The sequence below is a fragment of the Bombina bombina genome, chromosome 3 (assembly GCF_027579735.1).
Source record: "Bombina bombina isolate aBomBom1 chromosome 3, aBomBom1.pri, whole genome shotgun sequence".
NCBI classification, from domain to species: domain Eukaryota; kingdom Metazoa; phylum Chordata; class Amphibia; order Anura; family Bombinatoridae; genus Bombina; species Bombina bombina.
This window is the reverse complement of record NC_069501.1, coordinates 316546012-316569844: the sequence shown is the minus strand read 5'-3', so window position 1 is coordinate 316569844 and position 23833 is coordinate 316546012.

Genomic DNA, 23833 nt, shown 5'->3' with positions numbered 1-23833 from the left:
TAAATTAACTCTTATTAAATAAATAATTCCTATTTAAAGCTAAATACTTACCTGTAAAATACATCCTAATATAGCTACAATATAAATTATAATTATATTATAGCTATTTTAGGATTAATATTTATTTTACAGGCAACTTTGTAATTATTTTAACCAGGTACAATAGCTATTAAATAGTTAAGAACTATTTAATAGTTACCTAGTTAAAATAATAACAAATTTACCTGTAAAATAAATCCTAACCTAAGATATAATTAAACCTAACACTACCCTATCAATAAAATAATTAAATAAACTACCTACAATTACCTACAATTAACCTAACACTACACTATCAATAAATTAATTAAACACAATTGCTACAAATAAATACAATTAAATAAACTATCTAAAGTACAAAAAATAAAAAAGAACTAAGTTACAGAAAATAATAAAATATTTACAAACATAAGAAAAATATTACAACAATTTTAAACTAATTACACCTACTCTAAGCCCCCTAATAAAATAACAAAGCCCCCCAAAATAAAAAATTCCCTACCCTATTCTAAAATACAAATATTACAAGCTCTTTTACCTTACCAGCCCTGAACAGGGCCCTTTGCGGGGCATGCCCCAAGAATTTCAGCTCTTTTGCCTGTAAAAAAAAACATACAATACCCCCCCCCCAACATTACAACCCACCACCCACATACCCCTAATCTAACCCAAACCCCCCTTAAATAAACCTAACACTACCCCCCTGATGATCTTCCTACCTTGTCTTCACCATGCCAGGTTCACCGATCCGTCCTGGCTCCAAGATCTTCATCCAACCCAAGCGGGGGCTAGACATCCACTGAAGAAGTCCAGAAGAGGGTCCAAAGTCTTCCTCCTATCCGGCAAGAAGAGGACATCCGGACCGGCAAACATCTTCTCCAAGCGGCATCTTCTATCTTCTTCCATCCGATGACGACCGGCTCCATCTTGAAGACCTCCAGCGCGGATCCATCCTCTTCTTCCGACGACTAGACGACGAATGACGGTTCCTTTAAGGGACGTCATCCAAGATGGCGTCCCTCGAATTCCGATTGGCTGATAGGATTCTATCAGCCAATCGGAATTAAGGTAGGAATTTTCTGATTGGCTGATGGAATCAGCCAATCAGAATATAGTTCAATCCGATTGGCTGATCCAATCAGCCAATCAGATTGAGCTCGCATTCTATTGGCTGATCGGAACAGCCAATAGAATGCGAGCTCAATATGATTGGCTGATTGGATCAGCCAATCGGATTGAACTATATTCTGATTGGCTGATTCCATCAGCCAATCAGAAAATTCCTACCTTAATTCCGATTGGCTGATAGAATCCTATCAGCCAATCGGAATTCGAGGGACGCCATCTTGGATGACGTCCCTTAAAGGAACCGTCATTCGTCGTCTAGTCGTCGGAAGAAGAGGATGGATCCGCGCTGGAGGTCTTCAAGATGGAGCCGGTCGTCATCGGATGGAAGAAGATAGAAGATGCCGCTTGGAGAAGATGTTTGCCGGTCCGGATGTCCTCTTCTTGCCGGATAGGAGGAAGACTTTGGACCCTCTTCTGGACTTCTTCAGTGGATGTCTAGCCCCCGCTTGGGTTGGATGAAGATCTTGGAGCCAGGACGGATCGGTGAACCTGGCATGGTGAAGACAAGGTAGGAAGATCATCAGGGGGGTAGTGTTAGGTTTATTTAAGGGGGGTTTGGGTTAGATTAGGGGTATGTGGGTGGTGGGTTGTAATGTTGGGGGGGGGGTATTGTATGTTTTTTTTTACAGGCAAAAGAGCTGAAATTCTTGGGGCATGCCCCGCAAAGGGCCCTGTTCAGGGCTGGTAAGGTAAAAGAGCTTGTAATATTTGTATTTTAGAATAGGGTAGGGAATTTTTTATTTTGGGGGGCTTTGTTATTTTATTAGGGGGCTTAGAGTAGGTGTAATTAGTTTAAAATTGTTGTAATATTTTTCTTATGTTTGTAAATATTTTATTATTTTCTGTAACTTAGTTCTTTTTTATTTTTTGTACTTTAGATAGTTTATTTAATTGTATTTATTTGTAGCAATTGTGTTTAATTAATTTATTGATAGTGTAGTGTTAGGTTAATTGTAGGTAATTGTAGGTAGTTTATTTAATTATTTTATTGATAGGGTAGTGTTAGGTTTAATTATATCTTAGGTTAGGATTTATTTTACAGGTAAATTTGTTATTATTTTAACTAGGTAACTATTAAATAGTTCTTAACTATTTAATAGCTATTGTACCTGGTTAAAATAATTACAAAGTTGCCTGTAAAATAAATATTAATCCTAAAATAGCTATAATATAATTATAATTTATATTGTAGCTATATTAGGATGTATTTTACAGGTAAGTATTTAGCTTTAAATAGGAATTATTTATTTAATAAGAGTTAATTTATTTCGTTAGATAAATATTATATTTAACTTAGGGGGGTGTTAGTGTTAGGGTTAGACTTAGCTTTAGGGGTTAATACATTTATTAGAATAGCGGTGAGCTCCGGTCGGCAGATTAGGGGTTAATAATTGAAGGTAGGTGTCGGCGATGTTAGGGAGGGCAGATTAGGGGTTAATACTATTTATGATAGGGTTAGTGAGGCGGATTAGGGGTTAATAACTTTATTATAGTAGCGCTCAGGTCCGCTCGGCAGATTAGGGGTTAATAAGTGTAGGTAGGTGTCGGCGACGTTGTGGGGGGCAGATTAGGGGTTAATAAATATAACATAGGGGTCGGCGATGTTAGGGCAGCAGATTAGGGGTACATAGGGATAACGTAGGTGGCGGCGGTTTACGGAGCGGCAGATTAGGGGTTAAAAGTGTAATGCAGGGGTCAGCGATAGCGGGGGCGGCAGATTAGGGGTTAATAAGTGTAAGGTTAGGGGTGTTTAGACTCGGGGTACATGTTAGAGTGTTAGGTGCAGACGTAGGAAGTGTTTCCCCATAGGAAACAATGGGGCTGCGTTAAGAGCTGAACGCTGCTTTTTTGCAGGTGTTAGGTTTTTTTTCAGCTCAAACTGCCCCATTGTTTCCTATGGGAGAATCGTGCACGAGCACGTTTTTGATGCCGGCCGCGTCCGTAAGCAACTCTGGTATCGAGAGTTGCATTTGCGGTAAATATGCTCTACGCTCCTTTTTTGGAGCCTAACGCAGCATTTGTTTGAACTCTCGATACCAGAGTTAAATTTATGGTGCGGCCAGAAAAAAACCCGCGGAGCGTTAACAGCCCTTTTACCGCCGAACTCTAAATCTAGGCCTAAGTGTTTTATTCCCAAACTAAGTGAAGGTTGCGCTATAATTATTATTCTCAGTATTGTTACTGGTAATAGTTAAGTTGTCAGTATATAGGGCCCATAGATATTAGGTATAAACCTTAGATTCAGAGATAAAATATGGTGAGTGCCTCTTATTAGATCACCAGTATAGCAGTTGCTGTGTGTAACCTGCTGCTCGGGGTGAATATATTGAAATAGAATAGCATAAATGGATATTATTTGCTACAAACTAACAAGCGTTGCCGCAAATGTATCCAGTGTATCAAATGGTCACTGAAAAAAATAGGGCATGAAATGTACAAAATTCCCCAGTATCCAGACAAAACGATCACTATTGATCATATGATTTTAACAAGTGCAATATTGGTTTACATAACATTAGAGTCAGAGATATATCTATATGGTAAAATGTCTAAATTTGATAGCATAATGTTTATCAATCCACCAGTTTATATCTGAGTGACGAATGTAATTTTAGCACATTGCATAGTAGTGCTTTGTCAGCTAGTCTGAATACTATACAGTTAAGCCGCTTTGATAATGTAAGCTTATAAATTGTTAATAAATTTTGAGTTTTAGAGTGCTATTTGATATACTAATTATATTACCTGAGTTCCTGCTAGTTTTAATTGTATGTGTGTGTGTGCATGTGTATGAGTCCAGTCGGACTTTTAAATATTTTTCACCAATAAAGTTATTTAGTATAAATGAGCATGTTTGGATGATTTGATCCATATATTTACTTATCCTTCATTTGTCTGACCTTTATCTGTAGTGGGTCGAATCATTATATAATCCAGCAACCTGCAGTCTTTCTCTTTGTGCTGCAAATTTCTCTGCACACATATTTGTACATTTCCATGTATATTATTGCATAAGGTTCTGGGATTCTGGGACTATAAGTATTATATAAAGTGATTTAGTCCTTGAATTTAAGAATTATAACCCACTTCCTTTCCCTCTCCATCCCCAGTTAAACTAGTTAAATATTATTAACCCCTAATCTGCTGTCCCTAACATTGCCGCCACCTACCTACATTTATTAACCCCTAATCTGCCGCCCCCAATTTTGCCGCCACTATACTAAAGTTATTAACCCCTAAACCTAAGTCTAACCCTAACACCCCCTAATTTAAATATAATTTAAATAAATCTAAATAAAATTACTATCATTACCTAACTAATTCCTATTTAAAACTAAATACCTGTAAAATAAACCCTAAACTAGCTACAATATAACTAATAGTTACATTGTAGCTAGCTTAGGGTTTATTTTTATTTTACAGGCAAGTTTGTATTTATTTTAACTAGGTAGAATAGTTACTAAATAGTTATTAATTATTTACTAACTACCTAGCTAAAATAAATACAAATTTACCTGTAAAATAAAACCTAACCTGAGTTACACTAACACCTAACCTTAAACTACAATTAAATAAATTACCTAAATTAAATACAATTAACTATATAAATACAAATACCTAAATTACAAAAACCCCCACTGATACACAAAATAAAAAACTAATTACAAGATATTTAAACTATTTACACCTAATCTAATAGCCCTATCAAAATAAAAAAGCCCCCCAAAATAAAAAAAACCCTAGCCTAAACTAAACGGGCCTTTTGTGGGGCATTGCCCCCAAAAAATCAGCTATTTTACCTGTAAAAAAAATACAAACAACTCCCAACAGTAAAACCCACCAACCACACAACCAACCCCCAAATAAAACCCTAGCTAAAAAAAACTAAGCTCCCCATTGCCCTGAAAAGGAAATTTGGATGGGCATTGTCCTTAAAAGGGCATTTAGCTCTATTGCTGGCCAAACCCTAATCTAAAAATAAAACCCACCCAATAAACCATTAAAAAAAACTAACACTAATCCCCTGAAGAACCACTTACAGTTTTGAAGAGCCGACATCCATACTCAACGAAGCCGGGAGAAGTCCACAACGAAGAGACAAGAAGTCCTCAATGAAGCCGGGAGAAGTCTTCATCCAAGCTGGGAGAAGTGGTCCTCCAGATGGACAGAAGTCTTCCTCCAGATGACAACTTCTATCTTCATCCATCCGGCGCGGAGTGGGTCCATCTTCAAGACATCCGGCACAGAGCATCCTCTTCTTCCGATGTCATCATAGATGGCATCCCGTAGATTCCGATTGGCTGATAGAATTCTATCAGCCAATCAGAATTAAGGTTGGAAAAAATCCTATTGGCTGATGCAATCAGCCAATAGGATTGAACTTCAATCCTATTAGCTGATCCAATCAGCCAATAGGATTGAGCTCACATTATATTGGCTGTTCCAAACAGCCAATAGAATGTGAACTCAATCATATTGGCTGATTGGATCAGCCAATAGGATTGAAGTTCCATCCAATAGGCTGATTGCATTAGTCAAAAGGATTTTTTCAACCTAAGGGATGCCATCTTGGATGATGTCACTTAAAGAAACATTCATTCGGGAAGAAGACTTCATTTGAAGAGGATGCTCCGTGCTGGATGTCTTGAAGATGGAGCCGCTCCGCGCCGGATGGATGAAGATAGAAGATGCCATCTGGATGAAGACTTCTGCCCGTCTGGAGGACCACTTCTCTCGGCTTGGATGAAGACTTCTCCTGGCTTCGTTGAGGACTTCTTGCCACTTCGTTGAGGACTTCTCCCAACTTCGTTGAGGATGGATGTCGGCTCGTCAAAACTGTAAGTGGATCTTCAGGGAGTTAGTGTAAGGTTTGTGTTTATTGGGTGGGTTTTATTGTTAGGTTAGGGTTTGGGCAGCAATAGAGCTAACTGTTCTTTTAATGGCAATGCCCATCAAAATGCCCTTTTCAGGGCAATGGGGAGCTTAGGTTTTTTTTAGTTAGGGTTTTATTTGGGGGGTTGGTTGTGTGGGTGGTGGGTTTTACTTTTGGGGGGGTTGTTTGTATTTTTTTTTACAGGTAAAAGAGCTAATTTCATTGGTGCAATGCCCCACAAAAGGCCCTTTAAGGGCTATTGCTAGTTTAGTTTAGGCTGCGTTTTTTTTTTTTTTTTTTTGAGGGGGCTTTTTTATTTTGATAGGGCTATTAGATTAGGTGTAATTAGTTTATTTAAATTAGGTGGTGTTAGGGTTAGGGTTAGATTTAGGTTTAGGGGTTAATAACTTTAGTATAGTGGCGGCGACATTGGGGGCAGCAGATTATGGGTTAATGAATAAAGGTAGGTGACGTCGATGTCGGGGGTGGCAGATTAGGGGTTAATATTATTTAAATAGTGTTTGAGATGCAGGAGTGCGGCGGTTTTGGGGTTTATATGTTTATTATAGTGGTGGCGATATCCGGAGCGGCGGATTAGGGGTTAATAAGTATAATGCAGGTGTCGACGATGTCGGGGTGGCAGATTAGGGGTTAATAAGTGTAAGATTAGAGGTGTTTAGACTCGGGGTTCATGTTAGGGTGTTAGGTGTAAACATAAATTTTGTTTCCCCATAGGAATCAATGGGGCTGCGTTATGGAGCCTTATGCTGCTTTTTTTGCAGATGTTAGGCTTTTTTTCAGCCGGCTCTCCCCATTTATGTCTATGGGGAAATCGTGCACGAGCACGTACAACCAGTCCTCCGCTGACTTAAGCAGCGCTGGTATTGGAGTGCTGTATGGAGCACAATTTTGCTCTACGCTCACTTTTTGCCTTTTAACACCGGGTTTATAAAATCCTGTAATACCAGCGCTGTAGTTAGGTGAGCGGTGACAATAACGTGCAAGCTAGCACCACACCCCTCATAATGCAAAACTCGTATTCTAACCGTAAGATTTTAACAGAAAATACTGGCTAGAGGATATGATCTACATGATCAAGGGTGTTCACTAAAACAGAAGATGAAGTACATCATACTACTAGAGATGATCTTTTAAAGAAAAAGCGTGCAAAGTAAATGGTTGATTGGAAGAATTGCATTTAAGCATAATAGGACAATTGTCAGGGTTTTTTTTTCTGAGTATACTGAAAGAGAGAAAAGAGAACTCGTAAAAACAGGACCTATTTTTGGATACTTGAAAAAGATAGGTGTATACATTTTTCCTATTTTGTATTTTGATAGCTTGCACTCAATGTAAAAAAAAAAATGTGGGGATGGCAACTATGGGACTATGTACTCAAAATCAGAGAGAATATTTACAGCATAAAAATACATTACCAGCTCTGCTTAAATGGGACATTGTAAATTGTCTATTATTTAGTCTAGTCAAAATTAAACTTTTATGATTCAGATAGAGCATGCAATTTTAAGCAACTTTCTAATTTTCTCCTATTATTAAAATTGCATGCTCTATCAGAATCATGGAAGTTACATTTTGACTAGACTATTCCTTTAATGTGTTAACCATGTTCCTTTTTACTCTCTAGAATATATATAATAGTATGTAAACATCTCCTCTGTCTTTATTTTGTTCTTTGAATTAGTTTCTTTGCCATGTAAAAACTGTCACCTATATTGAAATTATGACTAACAAACATATGGCTAGATTACGAGTTTTGCGTTATGAGGGGTGCGGTGCTAACTTACATGTTATTGTCACCGTTCACTTACCTACAGCGCTGGTATTACAGGTTTTCCTAAACCCGGCGTTATCAGGCAAGAAGTGAGCGTAGAGCAAAATTGTGCTCCATACCGCACTCCAATACCAGTGCTGCTTAAGTCCATTAGTTATATTGTAGCTAGCTTAGGGTTTATTTTATAGGTAAGTATTTAGTTTTAAATAGGAATTATTTAGGTAATGATAGTAAGTTTTATTTAGATTTATTTTAATTATATTTGTTAGGGGGTGTTAGGGTTAGGGTTAGACTTAGGTTTAGGGGTTAATAAATTTAGTATAGTGGTGGCAACGTTGGGGGTGGTATATTAGGGGTTAATAAATGTAGCTAGGTGGTGGCGATGTTAGGGACGGCAGATTAAGGGTTAATAATATTTAACTAGTGTTTTTATGATGTGGGAGTGCGGCGGTTTAGGGGTTAATATCTTTATTCTAGTGGCGGCGATGTTGAGAGTGGCAGATTAGGGGTTAATAATTTTATTTTAGTGTTTGCGATGCATAAGGGCCTCGTTTTAGGGGTTAATAGGTAGTTTATTGGTGTTAGTGTAATTTTTAGCACTTTAGTTATGAGTTTTATGCTACAGCTTTGTAGCGTAAAACTCATAACTACTGACTTTAAATTGTGTTACAAATCTTGAGGGATAGGCTGTACCGCTCACTTTTTGGCCTCCAAAAAAAAAGCTTGTAATACTGGCGATATGGAAGTCCCATTGAAAAAAGACTTTACGCAAATTGAGTAAGTTAATTTGCGGTACGGCCAAAAAAGTGTGCGGGACAGCTGTACCGACAAGCAGCGGTAGTGAAAAAAACAGTGTTATAACCCATAACTCTGCTTTTTTACTCATAACGCAAAACTCATAATCGAGCCGATATTTTCTATAGAAAAGCTTTGTAAACAGCACAATGGAATTAATTCCTCTCCTAGTACAGGGCAGGTGAGAGATATATTTTTGTATCTGAAATAGCTGTTTAAGTGCCCATTGAACTCACCTGCCATAATTACCATTTCAATAGCTATTAGGCTGTGTGTTTTCATGCATGGCAGGTTTGTTTCACCTGCAGGTTCATTCCATTTTTACTGTCATGTTCTTGAGAACAGGTTATGTATTTAATGAGCAAAACAGCTTATTTCAAATAGAAAATAAAGATGAAGGACTAAATTCCAAATGCAATTATTACTCTGCACTAGGTTTAACAAAACATGTGGGACACATTAAGGGGAGACACAGTTAATAGTACTGTGTCCCCTTAACAAATCATGTTATACATTAACATATTAAACCTATATGCACTTTTAGTTTTAATGCCTTTAGGCATTTGAACCTAAACAAAAGGGGTTTATAGACTAAAAACATGGATATTGGCAGAATTTAATTCCTATTATGATTTGATTAATTTTTGGAGGTGGAAATTGTTTATTGATTTGAAATTATAATGTGTGAAGTTCATGGGAGTGTTTCTCACATATATTCATGTATACAAATGAATTTATATATATCAATGTGGATCAACTCAGGGGACCATTAGAAAAATTGTGCATCCCTGATCTTGGTGAGCAGGAAGCATTGCACTGCCCACAGTTCTCACTGCACAAGCAGCTACTTGTGCAGTGCCCCCCATTTCTTAAGCAACCATTTGAACACAAATTGTGGCAGTCAATCACCTCAGTCAGATCAGTCTAGGATGATTTTAAACAAACAGCTTAAAGAGGTTAAGGTTATGGGGTCGATTTATGAAGCAGCGGATGCTGCTTCTGACCCAATCCTCTTCAGGTCTGCCTGAAGCTAAAGTTAAGAAGCAGTGGTTCTAAGACCGCTGCTCCTTAACTCGTCCGCCACCTCTGAGGTGGCGGACAGCAATCAGCCAGATCAAGTTGATTGACACCCCCTGCTAGCGGCAGATTGGCTGTGAATCTGCAGGGGGCGGAATTGCACCAGCAGTTCACAAGAACAGCGGATGCAATGATAAATGAAGACAACATATGCTGTCGGCATTTATCGATGTGCGGCGGACATGATTCGCTATAGCGGATTATGTCTGTCCGCGCCATGATACATTTACCCCTAAGAAAAAACAGTTGCTGATTGCATCTGTAAATTTGCTACACAAGACTGCTAAGCTGCGCCTGTCGCTTGAAATAAACTATTGTACCAAAAAATAAATATTTATTTCCTATTTTAATCATAATGCATATATGTCATTTTTATATATAACATTTTAAATTATAAAAACGTATTGCTTCAATATTTTATTGTATATCAAGAAATACAATGCATACATAAAAAAAAAAAATTCCCTTCCCCTTCCTTTCAAATGCTTTATTTAGTTCTCATAAAACGGTACATGAAAATAAAAAATAAAAAAGTGATCAGATAGAAGTTGTACAGTACAAGGAACTCAATTATATTATACTCATTACAGTCATAAAGGCACTTAATCCAGGGATTTTACGGCTATCCATCTGTAATTGAAGTCCTTTTGTGGTTCTAGAATCCCTTTTATTTAGACAATGGCCTCTAGTTATCAAGCCGTCAACCGCAAATACGATGGAATTCCGCAGCGTATTTGTGGCGAGGCTGATTCGCCATAGTTATCAAGCCCTACAGACCGGCAAAAGTAGAATTTAGTGACGTAACATACGATCCGGCGGATTCAGTCCGACACAGATCGATGGCTACGTCCGTACAGATGTTCCGAACGCAAGTTCGGCACAATCTGACTACTTTTGGAAGTTATCAAACTACAACCAGGTACGCTCGCCACTATTCCGGCCCAGCGTACCTGGTTTTCAATCCGCCGTCCTGGAAGCGGCAGATCCCATAGGGATCAATGGGAGTCTGACAGCAGCGAGAGCTCATGTTCGCTCCTGCCCGATATCCCATTGATTCCTATGGGAAGTGTCTGCAACTAACACCCTAACATGTACCCCGAACACCCCTAATCTGCCCCCCCTACACCGCCACCACCTACTTTATACTTATTAATCCCTAAACCACCGCTCCCGGACCCCGCCGCAACTAAATAAAATGTTTAACCCCTACACCGCCACTCCCGGACCCCACCGCTACCTACATTACATTTATTAACCCCTAATCTGCCCCCCCTATACCGCCGCCACCTACCTTAAACCTATTAACCCCTAATCTTCCGCCCCCTATACCGCCGCCACCTACATAAAGTTATTAACACCTATCCTGCCGATCCCGAACCCCGCTGCAACTAAATAAAATGTTTAACCACTAAACCGTCGCTCCCGGAGCCCACCGCCACCTACATTATACTTATTAACCCCTAATCTGCCCCCCCTACTCTGCCGCCACTTAAATTATATCTATTAACCCCTAAACCTAAATCTATCCCTAACACCCCCCTAACTTAAATATTATTTAAATTAATCTAAATAAATATTCCTATAAATAGATAAATTATTCCTATATAAAACTAAATACTTACCTATAAAATAAACCCTAAGATAGCTACAATATAACTAATAGTTACATTGTAGCTATTTTAGGGTTTATTTTTATTTTACAGGTAATTTTGTATTTATTTTAGCTAGGTACAATAGCTATTAAATAGTTATTAACTATTTAATAGCTACCTAGTTAAAACAAAGACAAATTTACATGTAAAATAAACCCTTATCTAAGTTACAATTACACCTAACACTACACTACCATTAAATAAATTAAATTAAATAAATACAATTACCTACAATTAAATAAAAATAACTAAAATTTACTAAAGTACAAAAAACCCTCTAAATTACAAAAAAATTTACAAGAAGTTTAAACTAATTACACCTAATCTAAGTCCCCTAATAAAATAAAAAATCCCCCCAAAATATTAAAATTCCCTACCCTAAACTAAATTACAGATAGCCCTTAAAAGGGCTTTTTGCGGGGCATTGCCCCTAAGCTCTTTTACCTGTAAAGAAAAAGACAAACAACCACCCCAACAGTAAAACCCACATGTCCCTTGAATTCCGATTGGCTGATAGGATTCTGATTGGAACAGCCAATAGAATGTGAGGTCAATCTGATTGGCTGATTTCATCAGCCAATCGGATTTTTCCTACCTTAATTCCGATTGGCTGATAGAATCCTATCAGCCAATCTGAATTCAAGGGACGCCATCTTGGATGACGTCATTTAACCCCTTAATGACAACTGACGTACCAGGTACGTCATGCATTAACAAGCAGTTAATGACAATAGACGTACCTGGAACGTCAGTTGTCTAACAGAGTGCTGGAAGCGATTGCGATCGCTTCCAGCAGCTCTGAGGGTATTGCAGTGATGCCTCGATATGGAGGCATCCTGCAATACCCCTTTACAAGCTTCCGATGCAGAGAGAGCCACTCTGTGGCCCTCTATGCACCGGAGCATCGTTGGTGGGTGGGAGCGCAACAGGGAGGCGGGTGGGCGGCCAGCAATGGCCCATGATCATGTGGAGGGGGGCGGGATCGGAGGCGGAAGTACTCGGGGGCGCGCACGGACGCGCACGCGTGCACGGGGGCGGCGGGCGGGCGCATGCACGGGGCGGGAGCGGGTGGGAACCGCTACCCTACAGAAAAATAAAATACTGTAATACATTGGGAGAAAAGGGGGGGGGGAAATTTTATTTATAAAGTAATCGAAGGGTTCTGGGAGGGGGGGGTGGGGTGGGGGGGTGTAGCTACACTACAGAAAGTAGCTCAAAATTAAAGAATCTTTTTTTTTTTACTTAACTGGGTACTGGCAGACAGCTGCCAGTACCCAAGATGACGCCCATTAGGCTAGAGGGGGAGGGTTAGAGAACTGTTTGATGGGGGATCCATGATATTGGAGGCTAAGGGGGGATTCTACACAGCAGCATATGCAAATATGCTATTAAACCCCCCCCCCCCAAAAAAATATACCTTTTTATATTAGTACTGGCAGACTTTCTGCCAGTACTTAAGATGGCGGGAACAATTGTAGGGTGGGGGAGGGAAGAGAGCTGTTTGGGAGGGATCAGGGGGTCTGATGTTTCAGGTGGGAGGCTGATCTCTACACTAAAGCTAAAATTAATCCTGCAAACTCCCTACAAGCTACCTAATTAACCCCTTCACTGCTAGCCATAATACACGCGTGATGCACAGCGGCATTTAGCAACCTTCTAATTATCAAAAGCAACACCAAAGCCAAATATGTCTGCTATTTCTGAACAAAGGGGATCCAAGAGAAGCATTTACAACCATTTGTGCCATAATTGCACAAGCTGTTTGTAAATAATTTCAGTGAGAAACCTAAAGTTTGTGAAAAAGGAAACAATTTATTTTTATTTGATCGCATTTGGCGCAGAAATGGTGGCATGAAATATACCAAAATGGGCCTAGATCAATACTTTGGGTTGTCTACTACACTACACTAAAGCTAAAATTAACCCTACACATTCCCTACAAGCTCCCTGATTAACCCCTGCACTGCTGGACATAATACATGTGTGGTGCGCAGCGGCATATAATAGCCTTCTAATTACCAAAAAGCAACGCCAAAGCCATATATGTCTGCTATTTCTGAACAAAGGGGATCCAAGAGAAGCATTTACAACCATTTATGCCATAATTGCACAAGCTGTTTGTAAATAATTTCAGTGGGAAACCGAAAGTTTGTGAAAAAATTTGTGAAAAAGGGAATGATTTTTTGTATTTTATCGCATTTGGCGGTGAAATGGTGGCATGAAATATACCAAAATGGGCCTAGATCCATACTTTGGGATGTCTTCTAAAAAAAAATATATTCATGTCAAGGGATATTCAGGAATTCCTGAAAGATATCAGTGTCCCAATGTAACTAGCGCTCATTTTGAAAAAAAGTGGTTTGGAAATAGCAAAGTGCTAGTTGTATTTATGGCCCTATAACTTGGAAAAAAAAGCAAAGAACATGTAAACATTGGGTATTTCTAAACTCAGGACACAATTTAGAAACTATTTAGTATGGGTGTTTTTTGGTGGTTGCAGATGTGTAACAGATTTTGGGGCTAAAAGTTAGAAAAAGTGTGTTTTTTTTCCATTTTTTCCTCATATTTTATAATTTTTTTTATAATAAATTATAAGATATGATGAAAATAATGGTATCTTTAGAAAGTCCATTTAATGGCGAGAAAAACGGTATATAATATGTGTGGGTACAGTAAATGAGTAAGAGGAAAATTACAGCTAAACACAAACACCGCAGAAATGTAAAAATAGCCTTTGTCACAAACGGACAGAAAATTGAAAAGTACTGTTGTCATTAAGGGGTTAAAGGAACCGTCATTCTTCGTTTAGTCATCGGGATCGATGGATGCTCCAAGTCGGATGTCTTCAAGATGGTGCCGCTCCTCGCCAGATGGATGAATATAGAAGATGCCGCTTGGATGAAGACTACTGCCCATCTGGAGGACCTCTTCTGGCCGGATTGGATGAAGACTTCTGCCCACCTGGAGGACCACTTCTCCCGGATTCGTTGAGGACTTAGGCCCGGCGGGGTGAAGACAGCTCAAGGTAGGGAGATCTTCAATGGGGTAGTGTTAGGTTTTTTAAGGGGGCTTGGGTGGGTTTTAGAGTAAGGTTGGGTGTGGGTGGTGGGTTTTAATGTTGGGGGGGTGTATTTCTTTTTTTACAGGTAAAATAGCTGATTACTTTGGGGTAATGCCCTGCAAAAAGCCCTTTTAAGGGCTATTTGTAATTTAGTTTAGGGTAGGGAATTTTATTATTTTGGGGGATTTTTTATTTTTTTAGGGGGCTTAGATTATGTGTAATTAGTTTAAACTTCTTGTATTTTTTTATTTTCTGTAATTTAGAGGGATTTTTTTTGTACTTTAGTTAATTTTAGTTATTTTTATTTAATTGTAGGTAATTGTATTTAATTAATTTAATTTATTTAATGATAGGATTGTGTTAGGTGTAATTGTAATTTAGGTTAGGGTTTATTTTACAGGTAAATTTGTCTTTATTTTAGCTAGGTAGTTAGTAAATAGTTAATAACTATTTAATAACTATTCTACCTAGTTAAAATAAATACAAATTTACCTGTAAAATAAAAATAAACCCTAAAATAGCTACAATGTAACTATTAGTTATATTGTAGCTATTTTAGGGTTTATTTTATAGGTAAGTATTTAGTTTTAAATAGGAATAATGTATTTAATTATAGGAATATTTATTTAGATTAATTTAAATAATATTTAAGTTAGGGGGGTGTTAGGGTTAGGGTTAGACTTAGGTTTAGGGGTTAATAGATATAATTTAGGTGGCGGCGGAGTAGGGGGGCAGATTAGGAGTTAATAAGTATAATGTAGGTGGCGGTGGGCTCCGGGAGCGACGGTTTAGGGGTTAAACATTTTATTTAGTAACGGCGGGGTCGGGGATCGGCAGGATAGGTGTTAATAACTTTATGTAGGTGGCAGCAGTATAGGGGGCGGAAGATTAGGGGTTAATAGGTATAATGTAGGTGGCGGCGGTGTAGGGGGGGCAGATCAGATTAGGGGTTAATAAATGTAATGTAGGTGGCGGCGGGGTTCTGGGGCAGCGGTTTAGGGGTTCATATATTTATTATAGTTTCAACAGGGTCAGGGAGCGGCAGTTTAGGGGTTCATATACTTATTATAGTTGCGGCGGGGTCCGGGAGCAGCGGTTTAGGGGTTAATATATTTATTATAGATGCAGCGGGGTCCAGGAGCGGCGGTTTAGGGGTTAATATATTTATTATAGTTGCGGCGTGGTCCAGGAGCGGCAGTTTAGGGGTTCATAAGTTTATTTAGGTGCGGGGGGCTTCGGGAGCAGCGGTATTGGAGGTAAAACAGTATAGTTTAGTGTGGGTGCTTAGTGACAGGCTAGCAAGAAAGCTGCGAATAAGCCGATGAGCAGCGAGATCGATGACTGTCAGTTAACAAAAGTCAGCTGCTCATTGCACCGTACTTGGTGCGTGGCTTTTTGACAGCTTTCTTGATAAATTTGGCAAACGTATTCAGGTCCGCGGCGGCGATTTTAGGCGAGCGTATTGGGGCCAGCGAATGCAGGTAAGTAGACAGGTTGATAACTATAGGCCAATGAGTTCTCAAGGCAATATTGCTGAACTCTAGGCCTCTCCATTGTAGTCCATTTCAGTGAAAACCTTAACCTATAAACAGTAACTTATTAATTATACAGTCAACATTATATAGGTGTTAGAACTCACACCAAACAATATGCTCATATCCTGACGTGCATTAAACCAAGGATGCACGACAGGTGTTAATAACAATAATAAGGGTAAAGAAAAGAGGGGGAATAAAGAAGAAGGATGTACAGCTGGTAGGGGAGAGGGAGAAAAAAAAGGGGAGAGAGGGGGTGGAGTGTAGACTAACCTCATAATGACAGTGGGAAACTGTTGAAATTATAGTTTTATTTGTCCAGGGGGTTCCAGATTTCTAGCATGTATTCATATATTTCTATTTTGTCATCACTCATATATCTAAATCTCTCCAGCTGCAGGCACCTGTCAATTTGGATCGTCCAGTAAGCAATCGTAGGAACACAGATGGATTTCCATTTTTTTGGAACAAGAGATTTAGCGCTATTAAGCATAATATAAAGAAGGTGTTTTTATGGTTTGTCTGTTAGTTTAGGGAGACCATGGAACTACAAGAGGCAAGCCTGCAAGACCACCAGATGTGAAGAAGGGTACCCTTGTCTCCACATCCTCGCCAGCACTTCCCATCCGTCTGTTTATATATCTTTTTTATTTTGTCTGGTGTGAGATACCACCGGGATAAATATTTATAGTAGGACTCAAGGATTCTGGCTGAAACTGAGGCTTCTATGTGGTTATGAAATATTTTCTGCCATTCCTTTTCGGTAGGAGGTGGTAAGAGCTCTCGGTTCCATTGTCTGGTGTAACTAGGCACGGGTGTCTCTTCGTGTGATATCAGCTGGCGGTACATTATAGAGATGAGGTGTTTTGGCATATGATGCAATAAGCAAAGTGTTTCCAACAGAGTTGGCTGTCTAGTTATGCCTTCCGATATTTTGTATGTCATGAGTAAGCTGTAGTTGCATGTGGAAGTGCCAGGAGAGTCTGAGATCTGTGTGCTCAAGAGCCTCCCTCTTCCTAATTTTCCAGTCGGCTAATAATCTGTGAAAGACTGTTTGGTCCAATTGTGTTCTGTCTATCTTAACAAAATGTGTGTTTGTGAGTGGAATATCTGGGTTATTCTCGAAAGGGGTATGTGGAGAAGGATTCAAGGATACCTTATGTTCCTGCTCCCCTATCTCTTATTTTCTGCGCTAACACCTCTATTGTAAGAGCCAATAGCAATGGTGACAACGGGCAGCCCTGTCGGGTGCCGTTAGTGATACAGAAGGGGCTTGACAGGATATTATTTATTTTGACCTGTGCAGAGGGAGCAGAGTAAATAGAGAGAACCTGAGAATAAAGTGTTGTCCAAAATTCATCTTCGACAGGACAGCCCTAAGAAAGGTCCAGCCGACCCTGTCAAAGGCTTTCTCAGCATCCGTGGAAATGAGTATGGTCAGGATTTTGTTGCACTGTGCATAATTCACGAGGAGATTGGCTTTTATGGTGTTGTCCCTGGCTTCTCGCTCAGGGACTAATCCACACTGGTCAGATGAAATCAAATTTGGTAAAAATGTATTTAATCTGGTCAAGAGGATTTTAGCAAAAACAAGTATGTCCATATTAACCCCTTAATGACAACTGACGTACCAGGTACGTCATGCAAAAACGGACAGTTAATGACAATAGACGTACCTGGTACGTCAGTTGTCTTACATAGTGCTGGAAGCGATCACAATCGCTTCCAGCAGATCTCAGGATATTGCAGTGATGCCTCGATATGGAGGCATCCTGCAATACCTTTTTACAAGCCTCCGATGCAGAGAGAGACACTCTGGGGCCCTCTCTGCACTGGTAGCGATGGTGCCATTCGTTGGTGGGTGGGAGCGTAGCAGGGAGGCGCATGGGCGGCCCATCGCTACCCAGCATCTGGTTCCTGTAAATGCAATGTGCATGATGGGTGCTGGGAGCGTGCGGGGGGGTTTGCGGGGGCGCGTGTGCGCGCGGCCATGCACTTTAGCCACTGACACCAATGAGGAGGGAGAGGGGGAAAAAGTTAAATAAAATGTAAATATAAAAGGATCTGGGAGGGGGAGGGGAGTGGGGGTATTGTGGGGGGGGCTGCTATACTACAGAAAAAGTTTAAAGCTCAAAAGAAACAAAATATGTTTGTTTTTGGGGGCAAACTGGGTACTGGCAGACAGCTGCCAGTACCCAAGATGGCGGCAATTAGGTAGGGGGGAGGGTTAGAGAGCTTGGGGGGGATCAGGGAGGTTGGGGGCTAAGACAGGGGTCCATCACAGCTAAAATATTTTATTATTTTTATTAAAAAAAAAAACTCCTTTTATTTAGTACTGGCAGACTTTCTGCCAGTACTTAAGATGGTGGGGACAATTGTGGGGTGGGGGAGGGAAGAGAGCTGTTTGGGAGGGATCAGGGGGTGGTATGTGTCAGGTGGGAGGCTGATCTCTACACTAAAGCTAAAATTAACCCTGCAAGCTCCCTTCAAGCTACCTAATTAACCCCTTCACTGCTGGGCATAATTTACGTGTGGTGCACATCAGCATTTAGCTGCCTTCTAATTACCAAAAAGCAACGCCAAAGCCATAGAAGTCTGCTATTTCTGAACAAAGCGGATCCCAGAGTAGCTTTTACAATAATTTGTGCTATAATTGCACAAGCTGTTTGTAAATAATTTCAGTGAGAAACCTAAAATTGTGAAAAATGTAAAAAAATTTTTTTTATTTGCTCGCATTTGACGGTGAAATGGTGGCATGAAATATACCTAAATGAGCATAGATCAATACTTGGGGTTGTCTACTACACTGCACTAAAGCTAAAATTACCCTACAAGCTCCCTACAAGTTCCCTAATTAACCCCTTTACTGCTGGGCATAAAACACGTGTGGTGCGCAGCGACATTTAGCAGCCTTCTAATTACCAAAAAATCAACCCCAAAGCCATATAAGTCTGCTATTTCTGAACAAAGTGGATCCCAGAGTAGCATTTACAACCAGTTGTGCCATATTTGCAGAAACTGTTTGTAAATAATTTCAGTGGGAAACTTAAAGTTTGTGCCAAAATTTGTGAAAAAATGAACTTTTTATTTATTGGATTGCATTTGGTGGTGAAATGGTGGCATGAAATATACCAAAATGGGCCTAGATCAATACTTTGGGTTGTCTTCTAAAAAAAAAAATGTATACATGTCAAGGGATATTCAGGTATTCCAATGTAACTAGCGCTAATTTTGAAATAAAGTGGTTTGGAAATAGCAAAGTGCTACTTGTATTTAGTGCTGCTTGTATTTATTGCCCGATAACTTGCAAAAAAAGCAAAGAACATGTAAACATTGGGTATTTCTAAACTCAGGACAAATTTAGAAACTATTTAGCATGGGTGTTTTTGGTGATTGTAGATGTGTAACAGATTTTGGGGGTCAAAGTTAGAAAAAGTGTGTTTTTTTCCATTTTTTCCTCATATTTTATAATTTTTTTATAGTAAATTATAATATATGATGAAAATAACGGTATATAATATGTGTGGGTACAGTAAATGAGTAAGAGTAAAATTACAGCTAAACACAAACACAGCAGAAATGTAAAAATAGCCTTTGTCCTTAAAGGGATATGAAACTCAAATTCTTTCTTTCATGTTTTAGAAAGAGCATGCAATTTTAAACAACTTTCCAATTTATTTCTATTATCTAATTTGCTTCATGCTCTTGAAATCTTTTGTTGAAAAGCATATCTAGATAGGCCCAGTTGCTGCTAATTGGTTGCTGCACATAGATGCCACGTGTGCTTGGCTCACCCATGTGCATTGCTATTTCTTAAACAAAGAATACCTGAAGAATGAAGCATATTAAATAAAAGAAGTAAATTGGAATGTTGTTGAAAATTGTATTCTCTATCTGAAAACAGAATATTTTAGGATTTAATGTCCCTTTAAGGGTAAGAAAATTGAAAAATGGTCTGGTCATTAAAGGGTCAAGGAGTGAAATTGGTCTAAAGTTTTCAGGGCGATTTGCTGGTTTACCAGGTTTTGGGATAGTAGTAATGTGAGCTAGTAGCATGGAGGGAGGGAAGCCCTTTGAGTCTTCCATAGTGTTAAACAGTGAGGCTAAACAAGGTGTAAGAATTGTTTTAAATAGTTTATGATATTTGGCACTGAAGCCATCCGGGCTTTGGCTTTTGCCTGTTGGTAAGTTGTCTATGGTGCGGATTACCTCTTCCGTTGATATGAGTGCTTCAAACTCCTCAACATCTTCCCGCAACAAATAGGGGGCGTTATGGAATTGAAGTATGATTCCATGTCTGAGGAAGACAGATGTTTATCATTGCCCAATGAAATATCTTTGGAATCCTGTAAATTATATAAGTTATGATAATAAGTTTGTAATACTTCAGGCTATCTGAACATGTGTGGTTACGTTGGTTAAAGATAGAGTGAATATGTGATTTTAATTGTTTCTTTTTTAAGGCTCTCGCCAATAATTTCCCAGGTTTATCCCCAAATTCAAAGTATTTCTGCTGGATTTTTAGTGCTGTTTTTTGGTATTCTAATGAGTGCAAGTCTTGTATTTCCAGTCTAGCTTGTTTGAGCTCTAGCTTGATTGAGGTGTCTGCATGTGTTCTTTTATGTTTGATTTCTAAGTCATGTATTTTGGATAGCAGGGATGTATATTTGATTTTGGTTTGTTTGGATAAAGCGGCTTTTTGTTTAATAACTTTTCTGCGTAATACACCCTTGTGGGCTTCCCAAACAATGTGTTCTGGTGTTTCATCTACCTCATTAAGTGTGAAATAATCTTAAAGTGTGGTCTCTATTTGTGCTCTGATTGCCTGGTTGTTAAACATGAAGTAATCAATTCTCCATATTAGGGGATGTTCTGGTATGGTAGACCATTTCAGATTACATATTACTGGGGCGTGGTCTGACCAGGTCATGGGGAGTATTTGGGAGTTTGTGAGAGAAAAAAAGTATAGTCTCGTCGGATTGGGTATAAGAATCACCATGTATCGTGGACTGCTAATTCTTCAAGTCTAGAGTTACACTGTTTAATAATTTTTTTGGGGGGTAAAGGCTGTTGCTCTGGATGTGTCTAGTTGAGGGTCCAGAGGGAGATTAAAGTCTCTGCTGAGAATCAGCACTCTTTTCCATAATTCCAGGATTTTATTTGTGATAGTGGTCATAAATCTGTTTTGATGTTGGTTAGGGAAGGAAGTATTAACCAGAGTGATCATTCTGTTATGTAAGGTACCCACAACTATTAGGTACCTTCCCTCTGGGTCTTTTTCTATCTGTACTAGAGAAAAGGGAGAGGAGTGTTTGATTAGTATTCCCCCCCATTCTTTTTCATGTTACCCGATGTGAAGAAAGATGTTGGAAATTTAGGTTTGGGACATTTTAACTCCTTGCGTCTCTTAAAATGAGTTTCTTGAATGAATATTATATCACAGTGCAGTCTAGTAGCATCTCTTAGTTAATGTGACCTTTTCTCTGGGATATTGAGGCCTTTAGCGTTCAATGTCATCACTGTCAAGTTATGTACTGTCAGGACAATTGTCCAGTATAATTCACCATTTTGATATTGCATATTAATCACATATGTCTGTGCTATATAATATAGGGGAACAATTGATCATGTGTATTTACTTATATATTTAGCTACACATACACATATATATTATTTTTCAGTATTAATATGTAGCTATTAGCTAGTGCTGCTTGTCAGTATATAATTGTTTACTGTGAAGTTTTTGTACTTTATCAAAATAATCCATGTTTTGTTACTATGATATTCAAGGTCTCCAACATAGCTGCATGATTCCTATCATTATAAAAACTGGTATAAATATTCACAAATATCCCCATGTTTGTCATACATGGTTCCAGTAAGTCTCTTTTTCTATAAACATTAGTGGGGTTCAACCTTGGTTAATTGTCAAATAGAGATACTGACTTGCTTTTCAGAATATATTTACAAAATACATATTTGTCTGTTATAGCTTAGTGACGAGTGCCATCTTCCGAGGGAAAAATATTCTAACTTCTTAAAGCTTATTAACAAAAATGTTAATTAATCTGTAATTAGTGTTAGCCAATCAATTATGTGAACCTAACCTTATCAGTTGGGGTGGAGTTAAGCACTTTCCATAAAATAAACACTCACCCACAAAAGGGGAGGGGAACACAAGCAGATGAAACAAGGGGCCACACTGAGCATGCATGATGACCACACCCTATCCAGAGGAGATGGGAGGCTAAGCTGATAGAAAAGTCAGGATAATGGCAAGAGAGGGTCCAGGGGTAACCTAAGAGGGTCTATTTACACTGAACCCCAGTGAAGGATCCCACAATGTTGATAAGTATGAAACAAACCTATATGAAACAGTTTTATTAATATGATTTATGCTCTTTACATTTATATTGAAAATGTTATTATTGAATCAGGTGAGTTAGTCAATTCTGGTTTGCCCTTTATAGTCACAAATGTTTTTGTTAGGTAATTCCTGTTAACCTGGTCTTATCTGTCGACAATAACACTGGGACAATCCGGAATCTGGTAATAATATCATTTTCTTATGGTCTTCCAGGATTATTAGTTTACCTGATTCTTGCCAGGCTGAGAATTTAAATAACAAAAGTTTCTGTTTCTCTATTATACATGCAAGCTACTGCAAGTAAAATAATTTAGTGATTGTTTTCATTAGTTTTAACCTGATAATCATTAAATCATTGTAATGATGTATGCTTATTAATTTGCTTTATTCAAATATTGCTTATTATTTCTAATAATTCTTTTAATAAACCAAGTTTGCTTATTGATCTGGTCTCAGTTTAATTAATAGACACATCAGAACTAAAAGTATTCAGGTTTTATATATATTATCCTTTGCAAATGATATAGTTCAGAGTGTTATTAAATTGCACACATTGCCCCTGCAAGGTTGGTAACCATTATTATATATATAATGAGTTACATTATCAGAATGATATAGAGGTTCCATAATATTTATTGTGTTTAAACACATAATACACTTTGCAGGTACACTACTGAAATAAAAATAATAATAAGGATAATATTCATAACATTATATTTGGAGGCACTGCTGAGATTTCTAAGGGTCTATTAATTTTTGTTGTTGTTGTTGAAATAATTAGCATTTATCAGGTCTAAGTGTAAATTTTAAATTTTTAAGCAGTAAACAGTGTTTCTCCTTTAAGTAAAAAGTAAACTTTGAGATTGCTTTACTATACTTAAGAAGAATGATAACATTGTGAATGTTTTGGTTTTCTTTTTCATAAAAAAAGTTCTCTCTTGTGTTTTTCTTTGTCGCAGAGAGAAAGATTTGTACTTTACATTTAAAGCGGCAGTACTGGTGTTCTATGTTATAAAGAATGATAACTATAAATTGCTAACTGCAAGAAACAAGTATTTATATTATATTCTGTCACAGAATCTAACTTAAAACTGATAATTTTATTTCAGTGGCAGTCTGCTGTCAAACTGAATCTCACAGATATTACAGAACTCTTTGTTATTAAAATAACCCCCACAGAGTTCAATAAATAAATTAAATATTATTTAATGATGCATTAATTTAAGTGACACTTTAAAAAATATATAGTTATTTGGCTACTAACCATTCAACAACTATAAATGTATTAAGTTTCATTGCTTCTTAACAACTAAGCTGTGGTCTATAATAAGTGTCTACAAATAAACACCCCTAATTAAGGCAATAGGGGACAGCAAACAAAGGATGCAATATTTTATCTGATTCTGCTGAATTTACATAACTTGCTAACTTATCTGATTATAGTTTTGATCTCAAAAACTGATTTATTTAACAGTGACAAGACTGGATGGGTCTTTATTTCTTAATAATACAGT